General features: G+C 42.1%; 1 protein-coding gene across 1 annotated transcript in view; it reads left to right on the plus strand.

Annotated features, from left to right (window-relative positions):
- Positions 1-4,350: 4,350 nt before the first annotated feature.
- fab1 (fab1 kinase) overlaps positions 4,351-15,365 on the plus strand; it is a 1,098,541-nt gene continuing 1,087,526 nt past the window's right edge. The window contains exon 1 of the mRNA XM_071675364.1: positions 4,351-5,667. The gene's annotated coding sequence lies outside the window, so the exon portion shown is untranslated. The remainder of the gene's footprint in view (positions 5,668-15,365) is intronic.

The following is a 15,365-nucleotide window of genomic DNA, read 5'->3' on the forward strand; positions in this document are numbered from 1 at the left end:
ATACAAAAATGTACTAGATCGAGTCCTCTTCAAGCAGTTCGACAGTTATTTGATTTGGAAATCTAGACGCCTAAGATTGTGAAAGTTAAAAATGTAGATCCTCTTTAGACATAATACATGTTTATCTCGAGAAGGCTGAACCAACAACAGCACTGTTCGTCTCTCCACTAAGGTGATACACACACACACACATCGCAGGATGTGGCTGGGTATAATGCACAATTACACTGACCTGACCCGCTGTATTTGCATTTCCCTTGCCGTAAAGCACAACACTTAGCAGACATGCTGTGTGTGTGATGAGAGACTGTATCTTCTGCAACGGTTCGTATATCTAATCAGTTTTAGCAAAATATGGACAAAATTACATCTGATTGTGAAGTGAGTTTGAGTACCGTCAGTTGGAGGAGAATTACCATGGTAACATAAGTAAAATAGATAATTTTTTAGATTAAATCATGCCTTTAGACCCAATATAAGAACCGGACAATTGGGAGCGAAGTAGACGTTAAAGGACTACATGATAGATATCCTCGAGATGAGTATGTTTGAAGGCGACAGCTTAATGATATACGTTATTCACTTCTCTCTTTTCGTAGATGCGCATCGACCGATTAGGGAGGTATATTAAATGGTACTATCCTCCTACGTATCAGGAAGGTTAGTGAAAATTACGCAGTAAACCAGCACTTTGGTGGCTGTTAAAGGTCCACTCCTTTGTATCAGGTTGGTCTTTTCCTTCTGCCTCACACACGTAAGCAGCTGGCATTCGCTAAACGCATAACAATTGACGACGTTCTTCCTAACTCTATCTTGTGTGTATGCTAAGCTACGCTCTAGCACTGCGTTTTGACGGAATCTCGTTATACGTTGTGTATATACGTTGTGCATACGTTGTATATACGTTGTGCAAGTACTCTCATCTCCATCTCTCGTTCATCACATGGGCATCTTCCTATTTGGTGACTTTTTTTTAGAAAAAAATTAACCATATTGAGAATGTGACCTCAATACCCGAGGGGATGGTTTTAATCTAACACACCAAGGCACTCGTCTCTGTTTACTATTTTCCTTCTTCATTTTAGGCTATGAGTATTAAAGTTCTTCCATGCCTAGTTCTACAAATGTCCCTAAAGATAGCGCTTAACTCTCACTTCCCCCTTACTAGTAGCTGAAAGTTCATGAGTTACATAACCATAGAAAAAAAAACTCACACGTCCTTCTTACAGCTTCTATCCAACCATATTGAACCATAAAATCTAGTACATTTTAGTGTCCGTGAATGCGTTAAAGCAATAATAACTTTACACACGCCCACACACTTGTCACCACAATCTAGCAGCTTTGTGTCCCACATTAACTGGAAACATTTTTTTTCTATTTAATTTCTTTCGCCATCAACCCGCAAGACCTCTGGAGTCCTCACGCACGCTGAATTTATCGAAACTCTGCACCTGGTCAGCAATAACACATTTGTCAATAAAGCCGTTAACATTAGAGTGGGGACAAGTCTCATTTCACGGTATATAGACTTCCCCGCTGAGTGTCGCCAGGCTGCACGCTTCGAAGGGGCCACTTCCACCTTCCAGTCTTTTTACCTGTAGCGTCCCACATGGCTCAAAGATGGAATGCTTGTGTATTACTTATAAACCTCCCGATCTACATGGCCCTTAACGCGGTGGTGGGGTTTGTGTGGAGCAGTGATGGCTTGAGCTATGGCAGCGGGGATTTTCCTTTGCCCTGGTACGTGGGTTTAACCATGGTCAAACTTTAGCTCTCACAACACATGTAATACAGCTATTTTCCTCCTGTACTTTTCGTTCTTCCCTTCTTGTTTTATCAACTGGAATTGGTCATTTGTTCGAGTTAAAATGAATTCTAAGAATATCGTAAACTATCGAGATCGCTGAATAGCCTTAGATGCTTCAGTGTTTGGCTTATAAGCCTAAACCTCATAATCCAATCCAATCTTCCTCATAAACTATATTCTAATGGATGCAACTGCTGGACGGAAGGTTGTTGATGTCTCTTCCGCTTGGGGTCAGCGTTATCAGCCTTTGTTGACTGCACAACCCTGCAGAACACTCCTAACAACCTCCAGAGCTGCACCACCGCCAATACACGTCATCACCATCATCACCAGCCAAAGCAAGACCAGTTATTTACATAAACAGGTACGCGCCATCGATGGTCTATTCCTGATGTTGCCAACCATACTTTTGTATCCTGGAAGAAGAATGGTATGATATAGTTAAAGGAATAAGCAACGACGCTGCTACTTTTTATGAATTTCATTGTGCTTTTCAAAAACCCGTTCTATTGATACTATGTAATTACTCCAATTTCATATCGGTACAGTGAACACACACTCGACTTAGATCTGCAGAGAGGAGGTTAGGCTATCCAGGCGCGAAGGTTCTTTATTTACAAATGGATCCTCTCATAATCTGGTTTGCATCGTTAATGAGTGAGGCATCCATATATGGTATGAATCATAAGACGGCAGTTATGTACATCACTTTCAACCTCAGGTACGTTCCATCCTGTCTCGCTAGGCTCCCTCCAGGCTGACCACAGTCAACCATCTCGGTTTCATTCTGGACGATAAACTAAACGGCAAGGAACCACTATCAAATCCTCAAGCAATCGTCTTGACATTCTTCTTAAACTGGAAATAACTGGACTCCATCATGATCTGAGCTCAAGAACATGTACACAAGTTTCATACTTCTTAAACATCTATTCCTGTCCCGTTTGAAGCAGAACATAATGGAAATATAAGATAAAGTTTGGTGGTGTGGAGTCGTTTTGAAGGCCGTATTAATTGATACAGTTTGTCTTTTGGACGTCATGGTCATGTAGAACGTATGGCAGATGATGAGTTGTTAAAGAAGCTATATGCAATACAGTATAAGGCACAAGGAGGTATGATAAACCGCGGAAGAGACTGATAGATGGAGTGAGAGAATAGTCTAAGGATAGGGATATCTCAGATGAAAAATGCTGAAGGAATGACTGGGAATAGGACGCAATGGAAGCATTTTGTGTATGGAGTTGGTATGAATGGAGGAGTTGAACACACTTGACAAATGAACTTAGAAACATTGTTATAAGTGTGGAAATCTACATTTCACCTCAGTACACTAAGTATGAGTTGAGGATGTGTGTGTGTGTGTGTGTGTGTGTTGTTGCAGGGGCTGTAAGTACCTTATCCACACAATTGAAATGCATTTGAAATAATGATGATAGATAGACAAGTAAATAGATAATAGAGATTTTCTTTGATAAGATCATTAGTACTTAGTACATCTCTCACAAAGTTTGAACAAAACAAGCATATTGTGCGAACGTGGTCAAAAATGAAAAATAAAACACATATCTTTGCTTGCTAAATTCCATATTCATGGTAATAGTGTAGACATGTATGGTCCAGGCTACAGACTGTAATATGTGGTAGTCAGCCACCGACCAGGGAGGTGTACTGGCGGAACTACACGCCCGTGACCGGGGACGGGGTAGTGGCGGCTGTGCAGTAAGCCAACACGTCAGCGGTTGTCCTGTGTCACTTCTTTGTTCAATGTTGCTGACTTTTCTTTCTCCTGCCTCACCCACACGTGGGCTGCTTGGTTTTAAGTTGGCAATCAAATCTCTCCTTACACATAACACTATGTAACTCACATGACTCGTTCTTCATAGCGATATTTTTATAGGGCGGTGACCGCTCAGCGCTGGTCGGTTTTTTTTTTTTTTTTTGGCAAAATCTCGTCAGTACTCGTTAATAGATACTGTCTCAGGCAGATGACATGTAGCTGGCAGCCACCGACCAGGGAGGCACATATCAGTACTGCCCACTTGGGTAACGGAAGTAGTAACCACTGCGCAGTGAGCTACTACTTCAGTGTCGTGGTAATCCTTCTCTTTGGCTAACTCACAGCCAGCAAACATACAGTATTTGCCCTCATACATGGCACTTGACGGATCGTAACTCACAACTTGTTCAATGCAACTTCATATTTTCCTGCGGTGAATGGTGTGCGTACTGCGCTAGCTCTGTCTCTTAGCCAAATCCCTTCGTAAAATAATCAAAGTCCATTTAATAGGCAGGTATTGAAACCTCAGCAACATAGAAATAAGCTAAGCCTACTCAGCTAATTAGAAAATTAGGCTGAGAATCTTAATGATATCGTTAACATTATTTGATTACGTACAGGAGAAATCTGGCATCGTTTTTCCCATTCACCAATACGTGTAAGACTGTCGATATGATTTCAGGCGACAACGTGTTATGGTGAAGCCGGGCGGGTACAACGGCTGCGATGTCGCTAGATACATACATTACGCTCGTTTGTCAGGGGGAGGAGGTGGTGATCCATAGATATAAACCAACCTTAATAATGGTAATCAGTACGGGAATAACTTCCAGTCGTTGATAAGTTTCAAAATCATTCATACAATCAGAACAAAAATCAGGGTTTTTATTTATCAATATCAACCTAGCAAACTGTAGGCTTGTTAGGCCAACTGTATGTGGGTCCGCCCACTCTGCAGAACCAAGTCCTCACCCTCAGTTGTCCCGTAGCCTCGGTCATGGAAGGACACGGTCACATATAGCACAGAGCAACATGTGAGTATGTGAGTGACATACTACATATATGTCACGGTGATATTGTGAGTTAGTTGTAACACAGCGGTGACACTGTGATGATTTCATTTACTTAGATAACTACTATATAGTTCAACTACTTCCGCCACGAGCACTTCACAAGGAAATCATAGTGTAAGACTTTATTTGAACAAGAACATAAAGTAATTTTCATCAGATAAATTTGAATACGTTTCTGAGATAACGAAGACACAGTGTTTTTGCTGAAAAAGCCAGTGAATAGTTAGTGTATGTGACGTCACTTGACCAGTTACATTCAAGCGTTATGGAGCCCATCCTCCAGTCTGGGTGATGACCTGCACTTTGCAGATGGCGGCTGCCAAAGAGCTGGGTACCGTTACTCACGGCTGTACTCGCTCATCATTCATTCATCAAACGTTGAGTAATGACTCAGGACGTGGCGCTGCGAAAAATGTGTAACGCGAGGATGAAGGTTGCATTATAACAGAACTGATACATTTAAAGTGAATATATCACTGCATAGATTGCTTGGTGAGCAGCACCGTAAAAATATATGTTGATCATTTAGGATTAACTACCGTTAACAACTGAGGTCACAAGCGTCATAGTGGTTTCCGAAACAGAAGAAAAATTGTGTGTGGTAAACTGGAAAGTTATGAATAGTGAAAGTGATTTGTGATTAGTTGGGTGGAACTGTTGCGACCAAGTGAAAGGTCATCAATACGACGAAAATGTTGCACAGTTTAGTGATTACTTGGATAAACGAACAATATCGTAGATATGTTGCAGAACGGAATAGGAGAGGTAATTGCCAGTGGCGATCGATATGGCAGAGATAATGTAACATGTAATAATGACTGGTGAATGGATTGCTGGAAATAATGTTGCATATAGTGATTACTGTTCAGTGCGAGAACATATTACTATACATAGTGAGTGAAGTGATTAGAATACAATATAGCGGGAATATTACAGCGTATAGTGGTGACCTGAGTCTCGTCACACGTGACTGATGACTGTTCTAGCCCGCTGGTCGTCGTAAGGTAAGTAATGATATCAGGCATTTACTCCTCAGTTCGGTGGTGGGATTTAAACCAATTATATGATAATTTCCAAACGTTCCATGGCAATCATGTTTTAGACGCATATTTTATTGGACTACTAGAGAGATTCAGGCCTCTCTCGTATCGTAGTTTTCGAACTTTATTTTTTCTTTGTAGGGAAGTTAGAGGGGCAAGGAAGAAGAAGTGGGACAGAGATAGGAAAATGGTTTTAAATGGAAGATAAGGCTGAATGGTACACAGATATGTACGGTATTGATTCTTTGATGGACGTTTTCTTTTTTTTTTTTTTTTCTTAGAAGCTTTACCTTTATACGCCAGGCAGACTTGGGGTATATATGTGGTTCTGCTGTTTCATTGTGGTCTGGGAAAGGAAATTAGCTAGCCTGAGGAATTTTTCATTTTGCGCATCGTTTGATGGGTGAAGCTTTTCGGTACCCTGAGGGTCTAACGGAACCATGGGTGATTCAAGTTGGCGCTGTTGTCAAGGTCTTGGATGTCTCAACAGTTTGTGTTATTGTCGTCTTCAAGTCTCTGCCATACTGCCTGTGCAGCTGGGCTTAAGTATGCAACGATTAATCTTTGGTCGTTTTTGATATTCTAATACCTTTAACAGTGAGCCTTGTAATGGAAGCGTGTGTATCTCTATACATACTGTCAAGAGTAAACTGGGAGATGATGTTTAGTTTAATCCGTGTCCTGGAAACCAATATCTTATATATATCTTACTTGGAAATTGATGAAAGCACAAGGATCTTATATATTTTCTGATTCATTACTTGAATGAAAAAGACATATGTATTTTTTACTTTCTGAATTTTGCATACTTTGATTTTTTCTTTGAAGAATTCGCTGCTAATGACCTTTCCTCTTGATGCGGCAGATAATTCTAGATACTCAACCAGTCATGCCATTCCTCGGTGTTTTCTGTGTAGGGGAATTGCTCATTTGTGTCCTTTTTTATCTTAAGCATGCGTGGTTGTCAGGCGAAGTGCGTTAGTATAGGCGGGACCGAGGTTTTCATCAGGTGTACTTTTGGGCTCCAGAATCTTCACAGACTAGTCAGGGGCGTTGTTCCTTGTGCGGATCTTATGTCGTGCGGATCTTCTTGACATGATCTGTTATAATACCTTAGATTTTACAGCTTTTTAATGCGCTACATTGTTTCCTTCTAAGATTGTATCTGGGTTTTACTCTTCCTAGCGACCCAATGGCAATTTTCTTTTGTGTTTGTTTTGATGTTCCAGTCTTTTTCAAGTTTGTTTAGTCTGGTTGCCTCTGATTGTAGTCACTAAAAGACTGTGTTCTGGGAGTTGTTCGAGACTCCTGTTTACTTAACATCATCATCATATAAGAAGTCCATGCTCATGGCACCAACTGGTGGGGAAATGTTGGCTGTGAATTGTGTTATGATAAGACGCGACCCTGTGGAACCCCGCTGGACTCCGCTTGGTAAAGGAGGTTTGGGCGACGTTGCAGAGTTGACAATAATTTCAGCGGTGCGATGGTTTTAAAGGTACACTGTAGTCTTTCTGTGACATTCTCACCGTATGCTTAAGATTCCTCAGTAGATGGCCTGAATCTTATGTCGTGTTTCCTGGTATTGTGCTGATTTAAGATGACGTTATGGATAGTGAAGGAAAGATCATAAATTTTCATGACTGAGGTATCTAGGTTTAAAACACTGATCCTACAGTATATACAGAGTTGTGTTAGAACCTCGGAAATTGAACGAGTAATTCAAAGTGCAATTAATGGATTTTTAAAAAGATAAACAGCAAATTCTATGACACATATATTGAATATGGTGAACATTTAGAATCGGTATGATAACAATGAAGTTTAAGGGACATATTGCAGCAAAACGGTGTCTCTCTGATAATAGCCGTACTCTCTGCTATCGAGTATTTTTCTTTTTTTACGTGTTCTGCCATAAAAGTGATACGTTTTTGCTTCAAACCATAGTCGTGCATCAGTAGGAAAGTTATAAGGGTCGTTGACATTAAAAGGCATTGTGGTAACATTGTCCATAGCAGTTAGTTTCTAGGCTGTATTCTTCCACATATGGTTTGGGTTTTTACAGAAAAATGAAATGAGCGCAGCATTTTCAGTAGACACTTCATTACTCTTGTGTGCTGAACAAATCCTCTTCACCGTCAACGTAGCAGGAAGGAATCTGATCAGTTGCAGCAATCCATGTGTCATCAGCTAAGGCATATTTCCAACGATCATGCTTCCTCGATCTTCATATCCAGCTAAGTGTCTTTAGCCAATCATATCATCCTTGATATATAAAGTATAGTATGGCATTGGTTCTGGACATTCCACACTGCAACGCACACATCAAAGATCGTTGTAGAGGGTGGATGGACATTTTCTTCTGATGTAGGTTGTTTTGGCCGAGTTATAAAGATTGTCTGCACAAATTCTTTGTAAGTAGGTAGCTCAGTGACTTATGTAATAGACGTTGTAACTAGAAAATTGTTATCCTCAAGAAGTAAAAACGGTCTTTAGCAGTGTTAAAGTGCTAGAAATATCGCTCCTGGAGAGAGAGAGAGAGAGAGAGAGAGAGAGAGAGAGAGAGAGAGAGAGCACGTGAAAAAATTGAACCCCAAAGATACCTAATTGTTTTCAAAACAGTCGGTGATCTCGACAATATTCATATCACGACATTTTCTTTAAGTAAGAATAAGATACAGTTACCAGGATAAACGGGATGAAGGTAAAGGCAAGTGGGTGTCGACCACTGGAATAAACTGTTACATGGTACCAACTGTTTAACCCCCACCCCCGCGTCCCCTTCTGTCGGGGGCAGCTAGGTTCCTCCTCACCTAAACCCAATACCTACTTAGGAACCCACCCGTCACCCCGTCTAAACCAGCGACCCTCACCACCCCTCCTCCCTCACCCTTCGCTCATCCACCAACCACCCTCACCCCACCCAAGGGGGCGACCTGGGAGTTTCGGATACATAGATAGATAGAGGATAAACACATAGGCACAGACATGTGCGCGCTAGTTCATTGATATAATTAGTAATTCAACTATTATCATTATTTTGAATCTTCCTCCATATACTTTGTCCATTATATCATGAAAGTTTCCTCGTGATTTGCGCACCAACACGAGCGTGGTAGACCGGACAAGCAATCGCACAACAGTTGCTCCATTATAGCACGATGATTGTCAAGAAGAATTTCATCGCGTATGAATGAGAAGAGTGGGAGGTGGGCTGTTTAGAAAGGGTAGTGAGTGGTGGGATGAAGAAGTAAGAGTATTAGTGAAAGAGAAGAGAGAGGCATTTGGACGATTTTTGCAGGGAAAAAATGCAATTGAGTGGGAGAAGTATAAAAGAAAGAGACAGGAGGTCAAGAGAAAGGTGCAAGAGGTGAAAAAAAGGGCAAATGAGAGTTGGGGTGAGAGACTATCAGTAAATTTTAGGGAGAATAAAAAGATGTTCTGGAAGGAGGTAAATAGGGTGCGTAAGACAAGGGAGCAAATGGGAACTTCAGTGAAGGGCGTAAATGGGGAGGTGATAACAAGTAGCGGTGATGTGAGAAGGAGATGGAATGAGTATTTTGAAGGTTTGTTGAATGTGTCTGATGACAGAGTGGCAGATATAGGGTGTTTTGGTCGAGGTGGTGTGCAAAGTGAGAGGGTTAGGGAAAATGATTTGGTAAACAGAGAAGAGGTAGTAAAAGCTTTGCGGAAGATGAAAGCCGGCAAGGCAGCAGGTTTGGATGGTATTGCAGTGGAATTTATTAAGAAAGGGGGTGACTGTATTGTTGACTGGTTGGTAAGGTTATTTAATGTATGTATGACTCATGGTGAGGTGCCTGAGGATTGGCGGAATGCGTGCATAGTGCCATTGTACAAAGGCAAAGGGGATAAGAGTGAGTGCTCAAATTACAGAGGTATAAGTTTGTTGAGTATTCCTGGTAAATTATATGGGAGGGTATTGATTGAGAGGGTGAAGGCATGTACAGAGCATCAGATTGGGGAAGAGCAGTGCGGTTTCAGAAGTGGTAGAGGATGTGTGGATCAGGTGTTTGCTTTGAAGAATGTATGTGAGAAATACTTAGAAAAGCAAATGGATTTGTATGTAGCATTTATGGATCTGGAGAAGGCATATGATAGAGTTGATAGAGATGCTCTGTGGAAGGTATTAAGAATATATGGTGTGGGAGGCAAGTTGTTAGAAGCAGTGAAAAGTTTTTATCGAGGATGTAAGGCATGTGTACGTGTAGGAAGAGAGGAAAGTGATTGGTTCTCAGTGAATGTAGGTTTGCGGCAGGGGTGTGTGATGTCTCCATGGTTGTTTAATTTGTTTATGGATGGGGTTGTAAGGGAGGTAAATGCAAGAGTCCTGGAAAGAGGGGCAAGTATGAAGTCTGTTGGGGATGAGAGAGCTTGGGAAGTGAGTCAGTTGTTGTTCGCTGATGATACAGCGCTGGTGGCTGATTCATGTGAGAAACTGCAGAAGCTGGTGACTGAGTTTGGTAAAGTGTGTGGAAGAAGAAAGTTGAGAGTAAATGTGAATAAGAGCAAGGTTATTAGGTACAGTAGGGGTGAGGGTCAAGTCAATTGGGAGGTGAGTTTGAATGGAGAAAAACTGGAGGAAGTGAAGTGTTTTAGATATTTGGGAGTGGATCTGTCAGCGGATGGAACCATGGAAGCGGAAGTGGATCATAGGGTGGGGGAGGGGGCGAAAATTTTGGGAGCCTTGAAAAATGTGTGGAAGTCGAGAACATTATCTCGGAAAGCAAAAATGGGTATGTTTGAGGGAATAGTGGTTCCAACAATGTTGTATGGTTGCGAGGCGTGGGCTATGGATAGAGATGTGCGCAGGAGGATGGATGTGCTGGAAATGAGATGTTTGAGGACAATGTGTGGTGTGAGGTGGTTTGATCGAGTAAGTAACGTAAGGGTGAGAGAGATGAGTGGAAATAAAAAGAGCGTGGTTGAGAGAGCAGAAGAGGGTGTTTTGAAATGGTTTGGGCACATGGAGAGAATGAGTGAGGAGAGATTGACCAAGAGGATATATGTGTCGGAGGTGGAGGGAACGAGGAGAAGAGGGAGACCAAATTGGAGGTGGAAAGATGGAGTGAAAAAGATTTTGTGTGATCGGGGCCTGAACATGCAGGAGGGTGAAAGGAGGGCAAGAAATAGAGTGAATTGGAGTCATGTGGTATACAGGGGTCGACGTGCTGTCAGTGGATTGAAGCAAGGCATGTGAAGCGTCTGGGGTAAACCATGGAAAGCTGTGTAGGTATGTATATTTGCGTGTGTGGACGTGTGTATGGGGGGGGGGGGTTGGGCCATTTCTTTCGTCTGTTTCCTTGCGCTACCTCGCAAACGCGGGAGACAGCGACAAAGTATAAAAAAAAAAAAAAATGAATGACGGGCTATATAGGTACTTCAGTGATTCTGATTATCAGATAGTAAGTCTGCTCAAGAATAACAGTATCATATACACATTTCAGCTCTTTTTCTTCCTATGTTAAAGGCTTAGATACATCCTTTACACAGTATTCAGCAACTGAAATTAGAGCAGATAGTATTCTACATTTGTTTTTTTCTAAGGAGCTATCAAAATATTGTCTTTGCTCCGTAAAGCGTTCCTCCAATAGTCATTTTCCTGTAAGCTGATATGCCGGAGAGAGTGGTGTGTGGGGAGAAACCTGTTTCACTATCATATCCTAATCCATACAGAGTAGGAAATTAGGATCCTAACACTCTCTATAGCAGATAACCTCGTCACAGACTATCTGGTCTTGTATTGTCTTTCCTGAGTATTCTAACGTATCAACAGCTCCCCTTCCCATCGTTTGTCTTCCTTAAGTAATGCTCTCTTCTACCACCTTCAACAATCGGTACCACACTAGCAACAAGCCTACGTTTTAGTAGGAAACCATCATACCAGCTTCATCCTGTCCCGTATCAAACAAGTGTGCCACCAAGACCTGCAGGTGACACATAGTAGTCGCGTTGTCTGGCAGGCGGGAGAGCACGTCAAACGCTGGTTAGTGATGTAGGTGGCAACACCTTGTCGTCAGACGTTTGGTAGGTCAGGATGACGCAGGGGAGGGATAGCCGTAGTGTCTGCAGAGAGGGACGCCAAAAGTAGAGTGGCTTGATGCCTTAACTGGAGTGTAAACGCCGTAGAATTCTTACTTTGCCCCGTTTTCTGTTGAAGTGAGTCTGGGAACTTCACCTGAACCCAGAGTTGTACCACTTCAGTAAACAACCTGGATTTCGATTCCTTTGTGCGATAGTTTGTGATATGTTGAGGTAACCATCCTGGAAAAAAATGATTTAAGCCAAGTCTTGAGTAAACTGGTCATCAAAATGTCTTTCCAAAACTTGACACGTAATTGTTTTTTTGTGTTGAAGGCTCCTGTCACTGACAAAAGTCCACATCAAGGCCGGGCCTTAATTGAAATAAAGAGAAAATTATGAAACGGAAAAAGGAGAGAAAGGGGAAAGTATTCACGAATTTTTGAGGACGTGAAAGACCTGTCTTTTGAAATGTGTTAGGTTATAGATATTGGGAAAGACATGGGAAGGTAGAGAGTTCCAAAGCTTTGACGTGTAGGGAAAGAAGGTATCATAACAGTCATGTGACGCAGCAGCTTGCCGAGTATTGCGTGGCCTAGTTAGTTGTGGGAGCACACAAGCGGCGTAGGGCAAGGGGGTCAAGTTTGGGAGTTAGGCTAGGACACTTTTTAAGTCGGACCGCTTTCGACTCTGTCAAGTATGCAGCGCTAGAACAACCCTAAATGTGAGGGCAGAACTCTGCACAAGGACGAATCAATCCCTTGTGTAAACGGAGTGACTTTTCAGAATTTTTTGTTGGGGCCCTTCGAAAAGATATGAACTTTGATTCATGACCGCATAAAACATTTGACCTTCGCATTCACCTCCCTAACCACCTGTTCGTATATAGATTAAACGGCCAAAGTGACGTCACACATCCCTGTCGTAAACCCACATAAACAGAGAGATACACAGATGTTGGGAAGGTGTCTGGAGTGGATGATATTGCTGTTGAATTTCGCACGAAATAGATGACGATGTTGGTAATTGATTATTCAGGCTACTTATTGTATATATGATGCAAGAGAAGATGCCAATGGATTGGCAGAGTACATGTACAGTGCTCGTATAAAGGCAAGGCATCATAGGTGAATGTTTGAATCAAAGATGCTGAGTATACATAGTAAATGTAGTGATTGAGAAGGTGATGTTAGCACACAACAAGTGAAAGGCGAGAGGTAATGTGGTTTCAGGAGAGGTAGAGAGCGTATGGACCATTCGTTTGCTTTGAAGAATATGTGTGAAAGATACTTGGAGAGTGAATACTTATGGATCTGGAGTAAGCATATGAGAGGGTCGACAGGAATTTATTATGGAAATTTCCTCAGCTATATGTCGTAAATGCAAAGTTATTAGATATAGTAAGGAGTGTTTACTGGGAGAGTAAGGCAAGGTACACAGCACAGGACAAGTACTTATAAAACGTACCAGACCAGACAGACTGTGGGTGCTGTGTGGGCCCGCGGGTTGCAGTTTGCAACAGCTTCGTTTACCAATGACCCACCAACAGCTTGGGCTCAACCCGGACTGTAGAGGTTGAAAACCCCCCCTAAGATTTCATCAGGTATGCACATAGGAAGGGAGGATGATAAGTGGTTCTCAGGGAGGGTATGTCGTCTTCAAGGATGTATGATGTTACCATGGCTTTTTAATCTGTCCAAGGACGGTAGTGGTTAGGGGGCTTAACGCAAGTTGTCTCGAAGCAAGAGACAGATCAGCAATACGCTAGGAGTAGGGATGCATGGAAGGTAAAGTAGTTTACTTGGAATCATTGTTCTAATGGCAGTCTCCAAAGAGAATCCCCCAGACGCTGGTGACAGAGTTTGAGAAAGTGTGTAAAAAAAAAAAGCGTTAAAGTGATTATGAGCACGAGTGAAGTAATGGAGTGTGGCGGTGTTGAGAGACAGGATTGTTACAGACTGTGCTTAAATGGGGGATAGAGTCTTTAAGGAAGTGGAGTTTTCTATGCAACTAGGAGTGGACGTGGCAACGTATGGAGCCATAAGGATTAAAGTGACATGGCAAAGATTACTATGATGAAGATACAGCTACTAATCGCGGCTTTGGCCGTGAACACAAACGAAAAGAATGGGTTAGATGTGTTGGAAAGGAAGTACTGCAGGAAGATATGTGGCATAATGCGGACTGAAAGTGTGAGAACAAGCAAGGTTAACAAGAGGTGTTGTATACAACAGTATCTACCAGAGAGTGCCGACCAGGGTGTGCTGAATAGATTCGGGCGTATGAAGAGGATGGGCGAAGAGAAGCTGACAAAATGGATGTATATACCGTATCCTACTTCTGGCATATATTTATCTACCAGACCCAAGAGATGGATGAACAGATGGGTTGGTTTTGAGCCGAGTGCCCTCTTTAGGGTGTGAACCCTGTCCTGCATGGTTCATAGTCAGCGACAAGTACAACTACATTACGGAAACTCTCTCTCTCTCTCTCTCTCTCTCTCTCTCTCTCTCTCTCTCTCTCTCTCTCTCTCTCTCTCTCTCTTAGTACAAGACAGCTTCTGATCAGGGCGGTGTATTAGCCTGGGTCTTGAGGGGTGAGCAATGATGCAACACTTCGGTGGCTGTCAGGTATCACTCCTTCGGTCCAGCTCGCTGTCTTGGTTTCGCCTCTCCCACATGTGGAACGCTGGCTTTCACTCCACAAACATACAATTTCTTCATTTCATACGTAACCCATGATAACGCGTAACTCGAACGACTCGTTTTCCGGAACTCTACATTTTTTTTCTGCCTTTGCCCCTTTTACGCGGCTCCTACTGCTTTAAAGTTACATTACAGTCAGTAGCAGGGAAAGGATGGACTTATGTTCAGTGAGGAGATCCTCAACGAAATTGCACTCCTTTTTCTTGAGTGACAGTGATACAAACTCACTGAAAGGGACTCTCCACTCGCAGTGTAACCTCTTGCACTTTGGGTCCGTCAACATCTCTGTGTTTATATACGTATGTTTGTTTGAAATTACCATAAGGCCAGTTTCTGGGTGTTACCCAGGACTTATCTGAAGGCTCTTGCCTCCCAGGGCTGCGTTAGTTCCAGTAGCAGAGAAATGTAGACTCCTTTAGAGGTGATAAGCCTCGCTAAAGATGACTATTCACCCGAGATATAAGTTCGAGCAGGCGGAGTTCGATAACACCTATAAATATTTATATATAGGTGTGTGTTCATATGCACTATTTTCGTGTATATATATATATATATATATATATATATATATATATATATATATATATACATATAACGAGCCTCGTTAACATGTGATTGTCCAAAACATACAACGAGCCTCGTATTTTTTTGGACAATCACATGTTTACCATATGGCGTCCTAGCTTCGTCTCTTCGATGTATATTAACTGACTTATATTTATCTCTTGTGTCTCCCCTGATGATGTGATTATTACACGAAAGTGCACTTGGGAACTTACCGTGTTTCATTTTCCCAGTGGACTCATAGGAATATCTTGATGACGCGCAAGGGAGGGGGATGTTATTCCATGTGTGGCGAGGTGGCGATGGGAATAAATAAAGGCAGACAGTGTGAATTATGTACATGTGTATATATGT

The sequence above is a fragment of the Panulirus ornatus genome, chromosome 1 (genome assembly GCF_036320965.1).
Source record: "Panulirus ornatus isolate Po-2019 chromosome 1, ASM3632096v1, whole genome shotgun sequence".
NCBI classification, from domain to species: Eukaryota; Metazoa; Arthropoda; class Malacostraca; order Decapoda; family Palinuridae; genus Panulirus; species Panulirus ornatus.